The sequence below is a fragment of the Chiloscyllium punctatum genome, chromosome 13 (assembly GCF_047496795.1).
Source record: "Chiloscyllium punctatum isolate Juve2018m chromosome 13, sChiPun1.3, whole genome shotgun sequence".
NCBI classification, from domain to species: domain Eukaryota; kingdom Metazoa; phylum Chordata; class Chondrichthyes; order Orectolobiformes; family Hemiscylliidae; genus Chiloscyllium; species Chiloscyllium punctatum.
In genome coordinates, this window is record NC_092751.1 from 1,617,950 (window position 1) to 1,638,711 (window position 20,762).

Consider the following 20,762-nt stretch of genomic DNA (forward strand, 5'->3'; position numbering starts at 1 on the left):
AAGCCGCAGCCGCCCGTCCGGCAGCTCAGGGGCATCCAGCACTGAAAGTTGAAGCCATTCTTCGTTTCACCTTTCTGTTTCCAATAGCTCGTTGTTGTCCAGCGTAATTGACATCTTCAAAACATTTAAAAAAAGACACGTGAAATTGATGATAAAACATAGACAAGGATGTGGTCAATGTTTGGACCGTAGGGCGAGGTGGACTAGGCTGGGACGACTTTCCCTGCAGCGTAACGACTGCGACATGATCTAATGGAAGGGTTGGAAACTGAGTATTTACGTGTTTTACCCAAGTTGGGGTGAGTTGAAAACTCGAGAGCATAGGTTTAAGGTGAGTGGGCTGAAATTGACAAAGGACCTGAGGCACATTTCCCACACAGAAGGTTGTGCGTGTATCGAATGAGCTACCAGAGGAAGCGGAGGAGGCTCAGAAAATTGCATGAGTTTCTGGATAGGATGGGTTGAGAGGGTTTGGGGCCAAATACTGGGGAACCGGACTTGTTTATATTTGGCTATGTGCTGAGCATGGACGAGATACACCGAAGGATCTGTTTCCACGCGGTGTCCCCCAAAAACGTTGTGTTGCTTACACCTGCTTTAAAGGATTACTTTTTAGCGGAGCTTGCCGTCGCAGTCTGTGGCACAATCCTTTACTGTGTTCGATGCTCACGGGAAAGGTAGTATTGCGAAACACTGCAGAAAGGAACGACTTCCTTACTTTTGCTCCGACTGACCATACTCTGTGAAATTTTCCCAGATCCTCAGTTAAGGACTTTTGCAGCTGGAAGTTTCCTCAGAAACGCTGTTAACTCGTAAAGTATTGAGCGAATCGCAAAACAGAAAGCATTTAACACGGAACACAAACAAAGCTGGCATACCTAATGCATTTTCAGACACAGAGATGCATGAATGCTAAATGTGGGACAGTCCGAGGGCATGATTTATAAAGTAATCTCACAAATGGGAGAAATTCAACAACATATCACATCGAAATTCGTTGGAACGATTTTCCCATTGGCCGAAAAACCAAATAACGACGAGTCGAGTCACCCAGGGACTTTGTTTCACAACAGCGATGAAATACCGGTCTCCATTCGGTTCCAGTACAAGCTCAACTTGCCTGGAACAGCACAGCTGCTTGCGATTTTCTGCGCGGGAGGCGAACACGATCATGACAGACAGAGACACTTTGAAATATTCGGCACTATCCCACACCACAGTTAATTCCCCGGGAAGCAAAGCTATTTTACTTTTGTTTTCAACATCAATACAGTGGGGACAGAAACAGCATTTTAACAAGCTGCAGCGTTGGAGTTGATCTGCAGAAATGGCAGTGGTGGGATCCGAACCCACGCCCCTTTCGAGACTGGAACCTGGATCCAGCGCCTTAGACCGCTCGGCCACACTACCAGCCGGCCGCGCGCACCATTTTCTTGCGTTTCCAACTGTGCTCTCCTGCATAACAACAGATGCCAAGTCACATGAAAATGGTTCCATGATCCCTCTCCGACTCGCACAGCTGCTGGGATGTGCCCGTCTACAATATCAATTTCGCAGCAGATAATGAGAGCCCATCAATCCAGACAAAACTCAATGGTAAGCTGAGTCTATCTTCTCAGACTCCTTTCAGCTCCAAATGTATCTGTGAGAATATATGTTCGGTTATGATTTGGTCAAATAACCACGAGCTGCTTGACATTACTGCAATTTCGATTCTTGCTTTTCTAAATTCCCGCCTGAGGCGACTGACTGTGTGGAGTTTGCAGGTTCTCCCCGTGTCTGCGTGGGTTTCCTCCGGGTGCTCCGGTTTCCTCCCACAGTCCAAAGATGTGCAGGTCAGGTGAATTGGCCATGCTAAATTGCCCGTAGTGTTAGGTAAGGGGTAGATGTAGATGTCGGGGTAGGGGTAGGGGTAGGGGTATGGGTGGGTTACGCTTCGGTGGGGCGGTGTGGACTTGTTGGGCCGAAGGGCCTGTTTCCACACTGTAAGTAATCTAATCTAATCTAATCTAATCTAAATGATTTCACCCATTGCTTGAAACAGGGCAAGTTTCACGTTTACACGGAACATGAAGCACACCGGACTACAGGGAAAATGCACAAAGCCGTGTTCCACATCATACCGTGCAGCGTAATTTCAGTCACTGTGCCTGTTTTGCAGAAAAAGAGTCCCAAACAATGTACTCCACCCTAAAACCGGAGGTCGCATTCCAATCCGAGAACGACAGATTACATTGTGACGATGCTCTGACCTCGGAGCCAGTTCGAGATGACACTTTCCTTGCCTTTTACCTTAACCGTGCAATTTGCTGCAGAGATGTTCACTCCTGGACATCAGCCACATGGATAGCAACTGAGTTGGAAACCTGTGTGGGAATCGACGAGAAGCGACTCAATAAATTTTGCTCAATTCCATGGTGCTTATTAGAAATGCAGTTTCTGTTCACTTCAATCTAAAAGGCAGTTTCTCAACATAGTAACAAAGTCAAAAGGTAATTACCTCACCCCACCCCCACTCCGGAAGAGGTGCTAACTGCCCTTGATTGCTTTTTGTTCACGATGTGAAGAGCTCTCACGCCTCTGAGTCACCTTCACGTGTCTGGTTGCTGAGTGAGTCACAAAGAAGGAGTTTCTCCAGAGCTGCAACTGCCTGACTTCCCCACTCGACTTCCCCGTTTACATTTTCCTGCTCCTCAGTGATTTCAAGAATACCAAATGGATGCGATGTCATTCTGTAACCTCTCTGTCGATTCCTCCGTTTCAGTTCCAACGTGGCTTAGGTCTCGGGGCGCACCTTAATACGAGCGACACCATGAAATCACAGGTCCAGAGGTTCCTCTGAGAGTGTAATTTCTGTCATTGCTGTTGCTGATTGAAACAGCCACTCAAGTGCGAACTGCTCCAAAACATGATTCAGGACCTCTGGTGCCAATTCTCGTACGTTGAATAACGACAGACAGCTTCCAAACGAGGCCTTTCAGAGACGCCTTTGGGGGACATTTAACAGACAGACAAGTTCAGGAATCCGTGGTGCACTGTGACACCAGCGCATCAGCTTCTTCCCTGTCTTTGAACCGAGCCGCCTGCGCAAGGAATGCAAATGCGGTACTGCTTTTCGTAGAAGAATCAGAAGGGGGTAACTACACTCTCAAACAGAATTGCATATGATCAGAACCAGTTTGGATAAAAACTTTACATTTCTTTGCACAGTCATTAAATGGAATTGCATTACATTTCACTACGCGAGCAGATTTGTTCAAGCAACTTCGAAGGCAGGTTTGCAGATGGGAAAGCAAGCAAGAAAGCACCGTTCTTGCCCATGTAAAAGGCTGCCGTTGAAGAACAAAGCAGTTTCTGCCCAGTTTCGAACTGGGGACCTTTCGCGTGCGAGGCGAACGTGATGACCACTACACTACAGAAACAAGCCGCAACCGCACGTCTGGCAGCTCAGGGGCATCCAGCACTGAAAGTTGAAGCCATTCTTCGTTTCACCTTTCTGTTTCCAATAGCTCGTTGTTGTCCAGCGTAATTGACATCTTCAAAACATTTAAAAAAAGACACGTGAAATTGATGATAAAACATAGACAAGGATGTGGTCAATGTTTGGACCGTAGGGCGAGGTGGACTAGGCTGGGACGACTTTCCCTGCAGCGTAACGACTGCGACATGATCTAATGGAAGGGTTGGAAACTGAGTATTTACGTGTTTTACCCAAGTTGGGGTGAGTTGAAAACTCGAGAGCATAGGTTTAAGGTGAGTGGGCTGAAATTGACAAAGGACCTGAGGCACATTTCCCACACAGAATGTTGTGCGTGTATCGAATGAGCTACCAGAGGAAGCGGAGGAGGCTCAGAAAATTGCATGAGTTTCTGGATAGGATGGGTTGAGAGGGTTTGGGGCCAAATACTGGGGAACCGGACTTGTTTATATTTGGCTATGTGCTGAGCATGGACGAGATACACCGAAGGATCTGTTTCCACGCGGTGTCCCCCAAAAACGTTGTGTTGCTTACACCTGCTTTAAAGGATTACTTTTTAGCGGAGCTTGCCGTCGCAGTCTGTGGCACAATCCTTTACTGTGTTCGATGCTCACGGGAAAGGTAGTATTGCGAAACACTGCAGAAAGGAACGACTTCCTTACTTTTGCTCCGACTGACCATACTCTGTGAAATTTTCCCAGATCCTCAGTTAAGGACTTTTGCAGCTGGAAGTTTCCTCAGAAACGCTGTTAACTCGTAAAGTATTGAGCGAATCGCAAAACAGAAAGCATTTAACACGGAACACAAACAAAGCTGGCATACCTAATGCATTTTCAGACACAGAGATGCATGAATGCTAAATGTGAGACAGTCCGAGGGCATGATTTATAAAGTAATCTCACAAATGGGAGAAATTCAACAACATATCACATCGAAATTCGTTGGAACGATTTTCCCATTGGCCGAAAAACCAAATAACGACGAGTCGAGTCACCCAGGGACTTTGTTTCACAACAGCGATGAAATACCGGTCTCCATTCGGTTCCAGTACAAGCTCAACTTGCCTGGAACAGCACAGCTGCTTGCGATTTTCTGCGCGGGAGGCGAACACGATCATGACAGACAGAGACACTTTGAAATATTCGGCACTATCCCACACCACAGTTAATTCCCCGGGAAGCAAAGCCATTTTACTTTTGTTTTCAACATCAATACAGTGGGGACAGAAACAGCATTTTAACAAGCTGCAGCGTTGGAGTTGATCTGCAGAAATGGCAGTGGTGGGATCCGAACCCACGCCCCTTTCGAGACTGGAACCTGGATCCAGCGCCTTAGACCGCTCGGCCACACTACCAGCCGGCCGCGCGCACCATTTTCTTGCGTTTCCAACTGTGCTCTCCTGCATAACAACAGATGCCAAGTCACATGAAAATGGTTCCATGATCCCTCTCCGACTCGCACAGCTGCTGGGATGTGCCCGTCTACAATATCAATTTCGCAGCAGATAATGAGAGCCCATCAATCCAGACAAAACTCAATGGTAAGCTGAGTCTATCTTCTCAGACTCCTTTCAGCTCCAAATGTATCTGTGAGAATATATGTTCGGTTATGATTTGGTCAAATAACCACGAGCTGCTTGACATTACTGCAATTTCGATTCTTGCTTTGCTAAATGATTTCACCCATTGCTTGAAACAGGGCAAGTTTCACGTTTACACGGAACATGAAGCACACCGGACTACAGGGAAAATGCACAAAGCCGTGTTCCACATCATACCGTGCAGCGTAATTTCAGTCACTGTGCCTGTTTTGCAGAAAAAGAGTCCCAAACAATGTACTCCACCCTAAAACCGGAGGTCGCATTCCTATTCGAGAACGACAGATTACATTGTGAGGATGCTCTGACCTCGGAGCCAGTTCTAGATGCCACTTTCCTTGCCTTTTACCCTAACCGTGCAATTTGCTGCAGAGATGTTCACTCCTGGACATCAGCCACATGGATAGCAACTGAGTTGGAAACCTGTGTGGGAATCGACGAGAAGCGACTCAATAAATTTTGCTCAATTCCATGGTGCTTATTAGAAATGCAGTTTCTGTTCACTACAATCTAAAAGGCAGTTTCTCAACATAGTAACAAAGTCAAAAGGTAATTACCTCACCCCACCCCCACTCCGGAAGAGGTGCTAACTGCCCTTGATTGCTTTTTGTTCTCGATGTGAAGAGCTCTCACGCCTCTGAGTCACCTTCACGTGTCTGGTTGCTGAGTGAGTCACAAAGAAGGAGTTTCTCCAGAGCTGCAACTGCCTGACTTCCCCACTCGACTTCCCCGTTTACATTTTCCTGCTCCTCAGTGATTTCAAGAATACCAAATGGATGCGATGTCATTCTGTAACCTCTCTGTCGATTCCTCCGTTTCAGTTCCAACGTGGCTTAGGTCTCGGGGCGCACCTTAATACTAGCGACACCATGAAAGCACAGGTCCAGAGGTTCCTCTGAGAGTGTAATTTCTTTCATTGCTGTTGCTGATTGAAAGAGCCACTCAAGTGCGAACTGCTCCAAAACATGATTCAGGACCTCTGGTGCCAATTCTCGTACGTTGAATAACGACAGACAGCTTCCAAACGAGGCCTTTCAGAGACGCCTTTGGGGGACATTTAACAGACAGACAAGTTCAGGAATCCGTGGTGCACTGTGACACCAGCGCATCAGCTTCTTCCCTGTCTTTGAACCGAGCCGCCTGCGCAAGGAATGCAAATGCGGTACTGCTTTTCGTAGAAGAATCAGAAGGGGGTAACTACACTCTCAAACAGAATTGCATATGATCAGAACCAGTTTGGATAAAAACTTTACATTTCTTTGCACAGTCATTAAATGGAATTGCATTACATTTCACTACGCGAGCAGATTTGTTCAAGCAACTTCGAAGGCAGGTTTGCAGATGGGAAAGCAAGCAAGAAAGCACCGTTCTTGCCCATGTAAAAGGCTGCCGTTGAAGAACAAAGCAGTTTCTGCCCAGTTTCGAACTGGGGACCTTTCGCGTGTGAGGCGAACGTGATGACCACAACACTACAGAAACAAGCCGCAGCCGCCCGTCCCGCAGCTCCGGGGCATCCAGCACTGAAAGTTGAAGCCATTCTTCGTTTCACCTTTCTGTTTCCAATAGCTCGTTGTTGTCCAGCGTAATTGACATCTTCAAAACATTTAAAAAAAGACACGTGAAATTGATGATAAAACATAGACAAGGATGTGGTCAATGTTTGGACCGTAGGGCGAGGTGGACTAGGCTGGGACGACTTTCCCTGCAGCGTAACGACTGCGACATGATCTAATGGAAGGGTTGGAAACTGAGTATTTACGTGTTTTACCCAAGTTGGGGTGAGTTGAAAACTCGAGAGCATAGGTTTAAGGTGAGTGGGCTGAAATTGACAAAGGACCTGAGGCACATTTCCCACACAGAATGTTGTGCGTGTATCGAATGAGCTACCAGAGGAAGCGGAGGAGACTCAGAAAATTGCATGAGTTTCTGGATAGGATGGGTTGAGAGGGTTTGGGGCCAAATACTGGGGAAACGGACTTGTTTATATTTGGCTATGTGCTGAGCATGGACGAGATACACCGAAGGATCTGTTTCCACGCGGTGTCCCCCAAAAACGTTGTGTTGCTTACACCTGCTTTAAAGGATTACTTTTTAGCGGAGCTTGCCGTCGCAGTCTGTGGCACAATCCTTTACTGTGTTCGATGCTCACGGGAAAGGTAGTATTGCGAAACACTGCAGAAAGGAACGACTTCCTTACTTTTGCTCCGACTGACCATACTCTGTGAAATTTTCCCAGATCCTCAGTTAAGGACTTTTGCAGCTGGAAGTTTCCTCAGAAACGCTGTTAACTCGTAAAGTATTGAGCGAATCGCAAAACAGAAAGCATTTAACACGGAACACAAACAAAGCTGGCATACCTAATGCATTTTCAGACACAGAGATGCATGAATGCTAAATGTGAGACAGTCCGAGGGCATGATTTATAAAGTAATCTCACAAATGGGAGAAATTCAACAACATATCACATCGAAATTCGTTGGAACGATTTTCCCATTGGCCGAAAAACCAAATAACGACGAGTCGAGTCACCCAGGGACTTTGTTTCACAACAGCGATGAAATACCGGTCTCCATTCGGTTCCAGTACAAGCTCAACTTGCCTGGAACAGCACAGCTGCTTGCGATTTTCTGCGCGGGAGGCGAACACGATCATGACAGACAGAGACACTTTGAAATATTCGGCACTATCCCACACCACAGTTAATTCCCCGGGAAGCAAAGCCATTTTACTTTTGTTTTCAACATCAATACAGTGGGGACAGAAACAGCATTTTAACAAGCTGCAGCGTTGGAGTTGATCTGCAGAAATGGCAGTGGTGGGATCCGAACCCACGCCCCTTTCGAGACTGGAACCTGGATCCAGCGCCTTAGACCGCTCGGCCACACTACCAGCCGGCCGCGCGCACCATTTTCTTGCGTTTCCAACTGTGCTCTCCTGCATAACAACAGATGCCAAGTCACATGAAAATGGTTCCATGATCCCTCTCCGACTCGCACAGCTGCTGGGATGTGCCCGTCTACAATATCAATTTCGCAGCAGATAATGAGAGCCCATCAATCCAGACAAAACTCAATGGTAAGCTGAGTCTATCTTCTCAGACTCCTTTCAGCTCCAAATGTATCTGTGAGAATATATGTTCGGTTATGATTTGGTCAAATAACCACGAGCTGCTTGACATTACTGCAATTTCGATTCTTGCTTTGCTAAATGATTTCACCCATTGCTTGAAACAGGGCAAGTTTCACGTTTACACGGAACATGAAGCACACCGGACTACAGGGAAAATGCACAAAGCCGTGTTCCACATCATACCGTGCAGCGTAATTTCAGTCACTGTGCCTGTTTTGCAGAAAAAGAGTCCCAAACAATGTACTCCACCCTAAAACCGGAGGTCGCATTCCTATTCGAGAACGACAGATTACATTGTGAGGATGCTCTGACCTCGGAGCCAGTTCTAGATGCCACTTTCCTTGCCTTTTACCCTAACCGTGCAATTTGCTGCAGAGATGTTCACTCCTGGACATCAGCCACATGGATACCAACTGAGTCGGAAACCTGTGTGGGAATCGACGAGAAGCGACTCAATAAATTTTGCTCAATTCCATGGTGCTTATTAGAAATGCAGTTTCTGTTCACTTCAATCTAAAAGGCAGTTTCTCAACATAGTAACAAAGTCAAAAGGTAATTACCTCACCCCACCCCCACTCCGGAAGAGGTGCTAACTGCCCTTGATTGCTTTTTGTTCTCGATGTGAAGAGCTCTCACGCCTCTGAGTCACCTTCACGTGTCTGGTTGCTGAGTGAGTCACAAAGAAGGAGTTTCTCCAGAGCTGCAACTGCCTGACTTCCCCACTCGACTTCCCCGTTTACATTTTCCTGCTCCTCAGTGATTTCAAGAATACCAAATGGATGCGATGTCATTCTGTAACCTCTCTGTCGATTCCTCCGTTTCAGTTCCAACGTGGCTTAGGTCTCTGGCGCACCTTAATACTAGCGACACCATGAAAGCACAGGTCCAGAGTTTCCTCTGAGAGTGTAATGTCTTTCATTGCTGTTGCTGATTGAAACAGCCACTCAAGTGCGAACTGCTCCAAAACATGATTCAGGACCTCTGGTGCCAATTCTCGTACGTTGAATAACGACAGACAGCTTCCAAACGAGGCCTTTCAGAGACGCCTTTGGGGGACATTTAACAGACAGACAAGTTCAGGAATCCGTGGTGCACTGTGACACCAGCGCATCAGCTTCTTCCCTGTCTTTGAACCGAGCCGCCTGCGCAAGGAATGCAAATGCGGTACTGCTTTTCGTAGAAGAATCAGAAGGGGGTAACTACACTCTCAAACAGAATTGCATATGATCAGAACCAGTTTGGATAAAAACTTTACAATTCTTTGCACAGTCATTAAATGGAATTGCATTACATTTCACTACGCGAGCAGATTTGTTCAAGCAACTTCGAAGGCAGGTTTGCAGATGGGAAAGCAAGCAAGAAAGCACCGTTCTTGCCCATGTAAAAGGCTGCCGTTGAAGAACAAAGCAGTTTCTGCCCAGTTTCGAACTGGGGACCTTTCGCGTGTGAGGCGAACGTGATGACCACTACACTACAGAAACAAGCCGCAGCCGCCCGTCCGGCAGCTCAGGGGCATCCAGCACTGAAAGTTGAAGCCATTCTTCGTTTCACCTTTCTGTTTCCAATAGCTCGTTGTTGTCCAGCGTAATTGACATCTTCAAAACATTTAAAAAAAGACACGTGAAATTGATGATAAAACATAGACAAGGATGTGGTCAATGTTTGGACCGTAGGGCGAGGTGGACTAGGCTGGGACGACTTTCCCTGCAGCGTAACGACTGCGACATGATCTAATGGAAGGGTTGGAAAATGAGTATTTACGTGTTTTACCCAAGTTGGGGTGAGTTGAAAACTCGAGAGCATAGGTTTAAGGTGAGTGGGCTGAAATTGACAAAGGACCTGAGGCACATTTCCCACACAGAAGGTTGTGCGTGTATCGAATGAGCTACCAGAGGAAGCGGAGGAGGCTCAGAAAATTGCATGAGTTTCTGGATAGGATGGGTTGAGAGGGTTTGGGGCCAAATACTGGGGAACCGGACTTGTTTATATTTGGCTATGTGCTGAGCATGGACGAGATACACCGAAGGATCTGTTTCCACGCGGTGTCCCCCAAAAACGTTGTGTTGCTTACACCTGCTTTAAAGGATTACTTTTTAGCGGAGCTTGCCGTCGCAGTCTGTGGCACAATCCTTTACTGTGTTCGATGCTCACGGGAAAGGTAGTATTGCGAAACACTGCAGAAAGGAACGACTTCCTTACTTTTGCTCCGACTGACCATACTCTGTGAAATTTTCCCAGATCCTCAGTTAAGGACTTTTGCAGCTGGAAGTTTCCTCAGAAACGCTGTTAACTCGTAAAGTATTGAGCGAATCGCAAAACAGAAAGCATTTAACACGGAACACAAACAAAGCTGGCATACCTAATGCATTTTCAGACACAGAGATGCATGAATGCTAAATGTGAGACAGTCCGAGGGCATGATTTATAAAGTAATCTCACAAATGGGAGAAATTCAACAACATATCACATCGAAATTCGTTGGAACGATTTTCCCATTGGCCGAAAAACCAAATAACGACGAGTCGAGTCACCCAGGGACTTTGTTTCACAACAGCGATGAAATACCGGTCTCCATTCGGTTCCAGTACAAGCTCAACTTGCCTGGAACAGCACAGCTGCTTGCGATTTTCTGCGCGGGAGGCGAACACGATCATGACAGACAGAGACACTTTGAAATATTCGGCACTATCCCACACCACAGTTAATTCCCCGGGAAGCAACGCCATTTTACTTTTGTTTTCAACATCAATACAGTGGGGACAGAAACAGCATTTTAACAAGCTGCAGCGTTGGAGTTGATCTGCAGAAATGGCAGTGGTGGGATCCGAACCCACGCCCCTTTCGAGACTGGAACCTGGATCCAGCGCCTTAGACCGCTCGGCCACACTACCAGCCGGCCGCGCGCACCATTTTCTTGCGTTTCCAACTGTGCTCTCCTGCATAACAACAGATGCCAAGTCACATGAAAATGGTTCCATGATCCCTCTCCGACTCGCACAGCTGCTGGGATGTGCCCGTCTACAATATCAATTTCGCAGCAGATAATGAGAGCCCATCAATCCAGACAAAACTCAATGGTAAGCTGAGTCTATCTTCTCAGACTCCTTTCAGCTCCAAATGTATCTGTGAGAATATATGTTCGGTTATGATTTGGTCAAATAACCACGAGCTGCTTGACATTACTGCAATTTCGATTCTTGCTTTGCTAAATGATTTCACCCATTGCTTGAAACAGGGCAAGTTTCACGTTTACACGGAACATGAAGCACACCGGACTACAGGGAAAATGCACAAAGCCGTGTTCCACATCATACCGTGCAGCGTCATTTCAGTCACTGTGTCTGTTTTGCAGAAAAAGAGTCCCAAACAATGTTCTCCACCCTAAAACCGGAGGTCGCATTCCAATCCGAGAGCGACAGATCGCATTGTGACGATGCTCTGACCTCGGAGCCAGTTCTAGATGACACTTTCCTTGCCTTTTACCCTCACCGTGCAATTTGCTGCAGAGATGTTCACTCCTGGACATCAGCCACATGGATAGCAACTGAGTTGGAAACCTGTGTGGGAATCGACGAGAAGCGACTCAATAAATTTTGCTCAATTCCATGGTGCTTATTAGAAATGCAGTTTCTGTTCGCTTCAATCTAAAAGGCAGTTTCTCAACATAGTAACAAAGTCAAAAGGTAATTACCTCACCCCACCCCCACTCCGGAAGAGGTGCTAACTGCCCTTGATTGCTTTTTGTTCTCGATGTGAAGAGCTCTCACGCCTCTGAGTCACCTTCACGTGTCTGGTTGCTGAGTGAGTCACAAAGAAGGAGTTTCTCCAGAGCTGCAACTGCCTGACTTCCCCACTCGACTTCCCCGTTTACATTTTCCTGCTCCTCAGTGATTTCAAGAATACCAAATGGATGCGATGTCATTCTGTAACCTCTCTGTCGATTCCTCCGTTTCAGTTCCAACGTGGCTTAGGTCTCTGGCGCACCTTAATACTAGCGACACCATGAAAGCACAGGTCCAGAGTTTCCTCTGAGAGTGTAATGTCTTTCATTGCTGTTGCTGATTGAAACAGCCACTCAAGTGCGAACTGCTCCAAAACATGATTCAGGACCTCTGGTGCCAATTCTCCTACGTTGAATAACGACAGACAGCTTCCAAACGAGGCCTTTCAGAGACGCCTTTGGGGGACATTTAACAGACAGACAAGTTCAGGAATCCGTGGTGCACTGTGACACCAGCGCATCCGCTTCTTCCCTGTCTTTGAACCGAGCCGCCTGCGCAAGGAATGCAAATGCGGTACAGCTTTTCGTAGAAGAATCAGAAGGGGGTAACTACACTCTCAAACAGAATTGCATATGATCAGAACCAGTTTGGATAAAAACTTTACATTTCTTTGCACAGTCATTAAATGGAATTGCATTACATTTCACTACGCGAGCAGATTTGTTCAAGCAACTTCGAAGGCAGGTTTGCAGATGGGAAAGCAAGCAAGAAAGCACCGTTCTTGCCCATGTAAAAGGCTGCCGTTGAAGAACAAAGCAGTTTCTGCCCAGTTTCGAACTGGGGACCTTTCGCGTGTGAGGCGAACGTGATGACCACTACACTACAGAAACAAGCCGCAGCCGCCCGTCCGGCAGCTCAGGGGCATCCAGCACTGAAAGTTGAAGCCATTCTTCGTTTCACCTTTCTGTTTCCAATAGCTCGTTGTTGTCCAGCGTAATTGACATCTTCAAAACATTTAAAAAAAGACACGTGAAATTGATGATAAAACATAGACAAGGATGTGGTCAATGTTTGGACCGTAGGGCGAGGTGGACTAGGCTGGGACGACTTTCCCTGCAGCGTAACGACTGCGACATGATCTAATGGAAGGGTTGGAAACTGAGTATTTACGTGTTTTACCCAAGTTGGGGTGAGTTGAAAACTCGAGAGCATAGGTTTAAGGTGAGTGGGCTGAAATTGACAAAGGACCTGAGGCACATTTCCCACACAGAAGGTTGTGCGTGTATCGAATGAGCTACCAGAGGAAGCGGAGGAGGCTCAGAAAATTGCATGAGTTTCTGGATAGGATGGGTTGAGAGGGTTTGGGGCCAAATACTGGGGAACCGGACTTGTTTATATTTGGCTATGTGCTGAGCATGGACGAGATACACCGAAGGATCTGTTTCCACGCGGTGTCCCCCAAAAACGTTGTGTTGCTTACACCTGCTTTAAAGGATTACTTTTTAGCGGAGCTTGCCGTCGCAGTCTGTGGCACAATCCTTTACTGTGTTCGATGCTCACGGGAAAGGTAGTATTGCGAAACACTGCAGAAAGGAACGACTTCCTTACTTTTGCTCCGACTGACCATACTCTGTGAAATTTTCCCAGATCCTCAGTTAAGGACTTTTGCAGCTGGAAGTTTCCTCAGAAACGCTGTTAACTCGTAAAGTATTGAGCGAATCGCAAAACAGAAAGCATTTAACACGGAACACAAACAAAGCTGGCATACCTAATGCATTTTCAGACACAGAGATGCATGAATGCTAAATGTGAGACAGTCCGAGGGCATGATTTATAAAGTAATCTCACAACTAACAACAGGACAATTCCAAACTACTCTTTCACACATGCTGCAGCCTTAGGGAACCACCACTTCCCAGACAATACTGAAAAGAGTGAAAGAAAGAACCTAATAAGAATGGGCCATAAAAAGTGAATTTCACCAATCACAGTCTCGATTAGATTACCTTTCCCTTCCGATGTCTCCAGGACGGAAACGAAGGAAATGGGAAAAATTCAACAACATATCACATCGAAATTCGTTGGAACGATTTTCCCATTGGCCGAAAAACCGAATAACGACGAGTCGAGTCACCCAAGAACTTTGTTTCACAACAGCGATGAAATACCGGTCTCCATTCGGTTCCAGTACAAGCTCAACTTGCCTGGAACAGCACAGCTGCTTGCGATTTTCTGCGCGGGAGGCGAACACGATCATGACAGACAGAGACACTTTGAAATATTCGGCACTATCCCACACCACAGTTAATTCCCCGGGAAGCAAAGCCATTTTACTTTTGTTTTCAACATCAATACAGTGGGGACAGAAACAGCATTTTAACAAGCTGCAGCGTTGGAGTTGATCTGCAGAAATGGCAGTGGTGGGATCCGAACCCACGCCCCTTTCGAGACTGGAACCTGGATCCAGCGCCTTAGACCGCTCGGCCACACTACCAGGCGGCCGCTCCCACCATTTTCTTGCATTTCCAACTGTGCTCTCCTGCATAACAACAGATGCCAAGTCACATGAAAATGGTTCCATGATCCCTCTCAGACTCGCACAGCTGCTGGGATGTGCCCATCGACAATATCAATTTCGCAGCAGATAATGCGAGCCCATCAATCCAGACAAAAATCAATGGTAAGCTGAGTCTATCTTCTCAGACTCCTTTCAGCTCCAAATGTATCTGTGAGAATTAACCATACAACCAGAAAGACACAAGTATACCTGCACCATGCGAAACACTATGAAAACGGGATTGTTGTCAAGGAGTTCATTCTCGATCAGGGATTGTAATCCATTTGCATTGTCATGTCGGTTCCAGCACCGTGGGGAAATAGTTAGAATATGATGAATGTAATGTATTTTCCTGTATGAAACAGTAAAAAGTGCAGAACAATTTAAAAGGATGTTGCCAGCGCTCAGGGATCTGTGTTAAAGGGAGAGGTTGGACAAGTGAGGATTTTACGTTTTGTGCAGAGGAAACTGAGTGGGTTATTTTCTAGAAGTGTATAAGACCATGAGGGTCATGGATAAGGTGAATGCACTCATCCTTTTCCCAGGAACTCAAGGATTGGATGGCTTGATTAGATCAGTTTAAGGTTAGAGGAGAAAGAATAAAAGGGAAGCTGAGGGGCAACTGTTTTAGACAGATGGTGGTATGTATATGGAATGAACTACCAGTGGAAGTGGGTCAGGCAGGAACACTCACAACAGGGAAAAGGCATTTGGACACATACATGGATAGGAAAGGGTCAGAAACAAATGGGCAAGTGCAGGGAAATGGGGTTCGTGTGGATGGACATTCTGGTCGGCATGGGCCAGTTTGGGCCAAAGGGCCTATCTCTGCTGTAAGATTCTACAATTCTAAGTGCATTTCCTATTTCTCCCACTAACTCTGGTATCCTGGGATGTATTCCATCAGGGCAATGAGACTTGTGTACCTTTCGCTCCATTAACTTGCCCAGCTCTAACTCTTTCACGATAATTGTTATTATCTAGGTCCTCACCTTCCTCAGTCTCCTTATCAATTACTGCCCTGTTCTTCGTATCCTCCACTGTGAAGGCTGACTGCTGTGTACTCATATTCCTGAACCCTGCTGGATAGGAATAACTCGGCACAGAACTGTGAGAGGTCTTCTTTGAGTCTTCATTGATGAGACATGGCAGACACCTGGATAGTGTACATACAAAATACCTCCAGACAGCATCAGGTAACTCCCCGCCTGTCCGATGTACAGCTCCCATTCGTATACCTTTGTGGTTTGGGACTTTGAATAGAGACTGTCTCTCAGTATTATCTCCATGGCAACGGCAGTTAGAAAGTCTAGTTCAGTTCAGCACTTTGTGGTTAAACCACACACCCTTCCCCCACACCCCTGTGACTCCCTCAAGTATCTGACAGGCGCTTCAGTTTCAGTGGGGTATCTCTCAGGATTCTGATGTCGAGGAGCCGGTGGTGGGGTGGACAAAGTTAAAAACCACACATCACCAAGTTGTAATCCAACAGGATTATTTGGAAGTACAAGCCTTTGGAGTGTGCTGTGATTTTTAACTTGATCAAGATTATCTCAATGGTAACAGTTAAGTACTTCAGCAATTTCAGAGGCCATATATTCCCCACACAATAGGTTCCCCTCTAGCAGGGTAAACTGCTATTCCAGCCCAAGGGACAGGTATTAATCACTTTTCTCCGCCAATTCCATCCCGCTTTCTGTTGATCTTTAAAGTTTTTCTAATCTCCTTGGTCTTTGCCAATATTTATGTATTTTATTTCAGTTTGATAGACTCCCTTATTTCCTGAACCACCCATGCCAGATTACTCCTTTTCCTACAGTCCTTCCTTTTCCCTGATATATAATTTTGCTGAGCACTTCGAAAAATTGCTTTGATCTTCCTGCACTGTCCGTCAACTTTCCCACCATAAAGTCTTTGTTTCCAGTCTACATTAGCCAACTCCTGCCTCATCCTATTGTAGTCTCCTTTTGTTTAAGCACAGTATCTTGGGAGTGGATCTAATCTTCCAGCTTTCCATCTGTGTTCTAAGTTCAACCAGACTTCTCAGAATTCTTTTATCAGATTACGAGGGGAGGCGATGTTTCATGGGTGTTTTGGATTTCATTGTCAGAGACCCTGGCTGTGTAATAAAGTACAGGATAGGTAACCACAACAGAGTATTCTGGACGGTGTGAATGTACCACACAGTCTAAAACCATAAATCACACTCTCCCCTGAGTTTAAAATTGCAAAATCATTATCTCCTACACACTTCCTCACTATCTAAGCTTGGTATGCTAATGCACTTGACTATCTGTCATTTTCCGAAAATCTCCTTTGGTGAAGTTGGTGATTTTTGGATTCAGCTTTCCAGTTATTACCGTTAGAAGATAAGCACTGGGCACAGGAGAACCAGCCCCACCATTTAATACGGTGATGATTGAGCTCACATCGGTCTCAGCTGGATTTTCCAGCCTGCTCTCTCACCCTTCATCTCATTGCAAATTAAACATCTGTATCTCTTCATTAAATTGGCTCATTGTCCTGGCATCCACCGCATTTTGAATAGGGAATTCCACAGATTGAGATAAGTACATTCTTCCTCATGAGAAGAGAATAGAGTCCCTGTTGTGGTTCTGTTGTGGAGCTGGGAATTTGTCTTGCAAACGTTTCGTCTAGTTGACATCCTCAGTGTTTGGGAACCTCCTGTGACGCGCTTCTGTGCTGTTTCCTCCGGCATTTATAGTGGCCTGTCTCTGCCGCTTCCGGTTGTCAGTTCGAGCTGTCCGCTTTAGTGGCCGGTATATTGCAGTGATCACAGTGTGTCTGAGTTTTGCGTTTATTTTGGGTGAGGGTAGTCTGTGTCTGAGACGAGCGCTTAACACCCAGACAACGGGAATGGTATCAGATAGCGAAGTTAGGACGGGCTGAAGTGAAGTGGAAAATTCTGTCAGAAGGTGGGTCAATACAAATGCATCACATCACCCAGACTGTAAAAGATTCGCAGAAGGAGCAAAGCAACTTCAATGCAGGCACAATAACAGGTAAATTAGAAAGAAGACAATTGAACACACTGAGAAGGAGTGGAATTATTTGAGGGAAAGGATTAAATATTGAAGCTATTTTACATACAGACTGTCGTCACATTGGAAAAAGGAATTTCCTGCAAAGTAACGGTGATATTTGCCTGCGACATCACAATTCCGAGAGACACTGACATATTATCTTCTGCAACAGCGTGGCCTAGTGAAAGCATGATCGGCCCATCAATCAGAATTTAATACTTCAAAGTTCTCCTCTGCGCTATACAACCTATTTGCTGCTCCTGTAGTCAGATCCTAATCGCTTCACAGTGTATCTTTCACTGCTTCCTGCCTCACGTAAATACTTGAAACATGATCCAATCCCCAGTGTTTCCGCTTGAACCCATATTTTGTAACTCCCGAGCTGACACAGGTACGAGTGACCAATTGGCCTTTTCGAGCGCTCTCACTCTGTATGATCTGAATGATAAAATGTACTGCATCTGATCCGCAGGAGACACTGAAGAAATTAACCCATCCCAGCGGACTGAGCTGCCTCCATTGATCGAGCTGTTTCCATTGTTATAGTATCACACAGTAACAGCGAACGTCTTTTGATGTCATCCGCGAAGGTACTTGCAACAAAAAAGCGGAAGATGGCTGGAAACTGCTGTAGTCAGTGCGATATACAGAAGCCCAGTGGGATCCTAGCTAGATTACTGTGTGCAGTTCTGCAATTCAGACTACTCTATCTTTTATGATTTTTAACCCATGAGAAGTTTGTTACCAGCTTCGATGACAGCCATAATGCTCTGAGCACTTTGACGGAGCCAGTGCAAGTCAGTTCGAATAGTTATCAATAGATTGAATCTAAACAGGATGCCCCACAACAGGAAGTGCTCTGGCACTCAATGCCGGTAATTTTCCTAAAACCACTCCCGTTTGGTAATACCATTGAAGATATTTTATACAGTAACCTTTCAGTCTCAATTGCCAGTTTCAGTCCATGAAGCAGCCAGTAACATGCACCAGTGAATTGAATTCTAACAGCAGCATTGCCCTGGCAGGAGAGATTGAGGAGCTTGAAGCTGTCTTCTCTGGAGTATCTAAACATGAAACACTTCAAAGGAACAAAAATCTTCAAGAGCTCCAGAGGATACATGCAGGAAGGATGTGCTCCTAGGCTGGTGTGCCTGGAATAAAATAAACGCTAACTACAGTATCTTTACCCAGCATCCCCTTCAGCTGCGTAACTGTTTAATATTTATTTGCTGCTCTAATTAGACTCCCAGTTTTAACTGCTGTCATGTTGATGACTATGCAAATGTATAAAATATAATTTAATCTATCCAAAAACCTCTCTGTACCTGTGTCTCACTTGTGCTCATTGAGACCCTCATTCAATCTGACCTCTTTACAAACCCTGCCCGGATATTTCCTTATATGGCTCAGAATGAAATATTCACAGAATTGTTACTGTGCAAAAGGAGTCTGATTGGCTCCTCAGCTCTCCAAAGGATCACATCACTGAATGCCAGTCTTCTGCCTTTACCCCATAAACCTTCCCATTCATCCTCTTCCAAAAACACCGGCGAGTTCACGAGTAACCACAGCGATCAGATTTGTTTTGTTTGTTCGTGGGATCATGGCATCACGTGCTGGGGCAGCATTTATCATCCATTCTAACTGCCCAAGAGATGATTCAGAGTCAACCACGTTATTCAATGTCTGGATTCACTTGTAGGCTGGACCAGGTCAGAATTAACAGTTTCTCAGACCCAATGACATGAAGAGTTGATTTCTGGCCTATTATCTTATTTCTGAAATGATAATGAATAATTTTTGCAGTTGAATTAAAAGTGAAAGACCAAAATGTGTTTTATTCTGATTGAGAACATCCTCCTATTTTCTAAATTGTTATTGACTGTCTCATTCCCCTCGCACCAGAACCTATTCCAGAGGGTGTTACAGAAAAGGCAGAATGGTCAGCTGCAGGTGGTCACTTGACCGGTCGCTGGACCCAAAGGTTCACTCTCCACAAATGCTACCAGATCTGATTTTTTCCAGCATTTTCTGGTATTATTCCTGATTTCCCAGCATTTGCAGATGTTTAGTTTTTGAATATTGATCTTGTCTGGTGCAGAGTAGTTTATTGATGAGTTTGAATGGTTTTGAAAATTCCAACTTAGGCCACAAATCAGCCATGATCTATTGAATGGCAGAGCAGGGTTGAAGGGCTGAATGAAAGTGATCCATCTGCAGCTTGTGGTAACATTTCCCCTCAATGCTCACTTCACCTCCATGTCGAACACACTGTTACTGACTGAATAAACCTCCTGTGTTTGAACTAAACCTGCTCATGTTCAGTGGTTCCTTCTACTGCCACCCGGATTTAACTCTCATCATGGGATGCTGTCTCGTGTTACTGCGGGAATGCCCATAAGGACTAATCCTGGAGCATGTATCCCCTGGGATCCAAAAATACTGTTTATTTCCTTCTTCCTATTTCATTCTGGCATTGAACTCTCAGTTTCAATCCATTCTCCTGTCATGATCTTCAACATGCCCATGCGGGTGGACTCGAGGCAGCTGGCACCTGAAATTGTGGGAGGAGGCAGATTCAATCAGGGATTTGGGAAAACACTCAGACAATGACATATCCGTCTGATTGTTGACTCAGACAGATAGGCAGTAAGAAAGATGCACATTTAGATCGTACCTTTGATGACCTTGAGTAATGAAACATGCTTCAAACGCAATGATTTCAACCTCAAATCTCTTAAAACACAGACACAAAGCTTTCTACTTGTACCAGGTTGTCTCTCAGCCTCCTGTTTTCTTAAGAAAAGATTTTTAAGCTGTTATGCCTTTCCTGGTGATTATACCCACTGTTTCTCTGTCAGATTTATGACTGAACCTTTATTTTCCTGTTGTGAGTAATGCTAGTACAGAAACAGTTCCTGACTTGTGAGGGGGTTCGGTTGGAGTATTTATATTTACATATTCATTCCCACCCTCACACACAGTGTGAATTTGATGTAAAACAGAAGGAAAGGATTGATTGAGCACCCACAAAAACACAAAAGGCAGCATGTGTACCTGAGTTGAATGAACCTGGACTTAGGAAAATGTGACAACAATCACAACGAGTTAGAATTACAGAATCCCTTAGGCGCACAAAGAGACTATTTGGTCCATCCAGTATGCAATGACTTGCTGTCCTACCCTACCTTCATAACCCCACATTTAGCATGGCTAACTCAACCCACCTAACCTA

General features: G+C 45.6%; 3 non-coding genes across 3 annotated transcripts; all 3 read right to left on the bottom strand.

Moving 5' to 3' along the window:
- Positions 1 to 3,349: 3,349 nt before the first annotated feature.
- trnaa-cgc (transfer RNA alanine (anticodon CGC)) lies at positions 3,350 to 3,422 on the bottom strand. Its single transcript has one exon. It is a non-coding gene; the product is annotated as a tRNA-Ala (tRNA).
- Positions 3,423 to 9,612: 6,190 nt separating this feature from the next.
- Positions 9,613 to 9,685, bottom strand: trnav-cac (transfer RNA valine (anticodon CAC)). The gene has a single exon. It is a non-coding gene; the product is annotated as a tRNA-Val (tRNA).
- A 3,058-nt stretch (positions 9,686 to 12,743) lies between these two features.
- On the bottom strand, positions 12,744 to 12,816 carry trnav-cac (transfer RNA valine (anticodon CAC)). The gene has a single exon. It is a non-coding gene; the product is annotated as a tRNA-Val (tRNA).
- Positions 12,817 to 20,762: the final 7,946 nt, after the last annotated feature.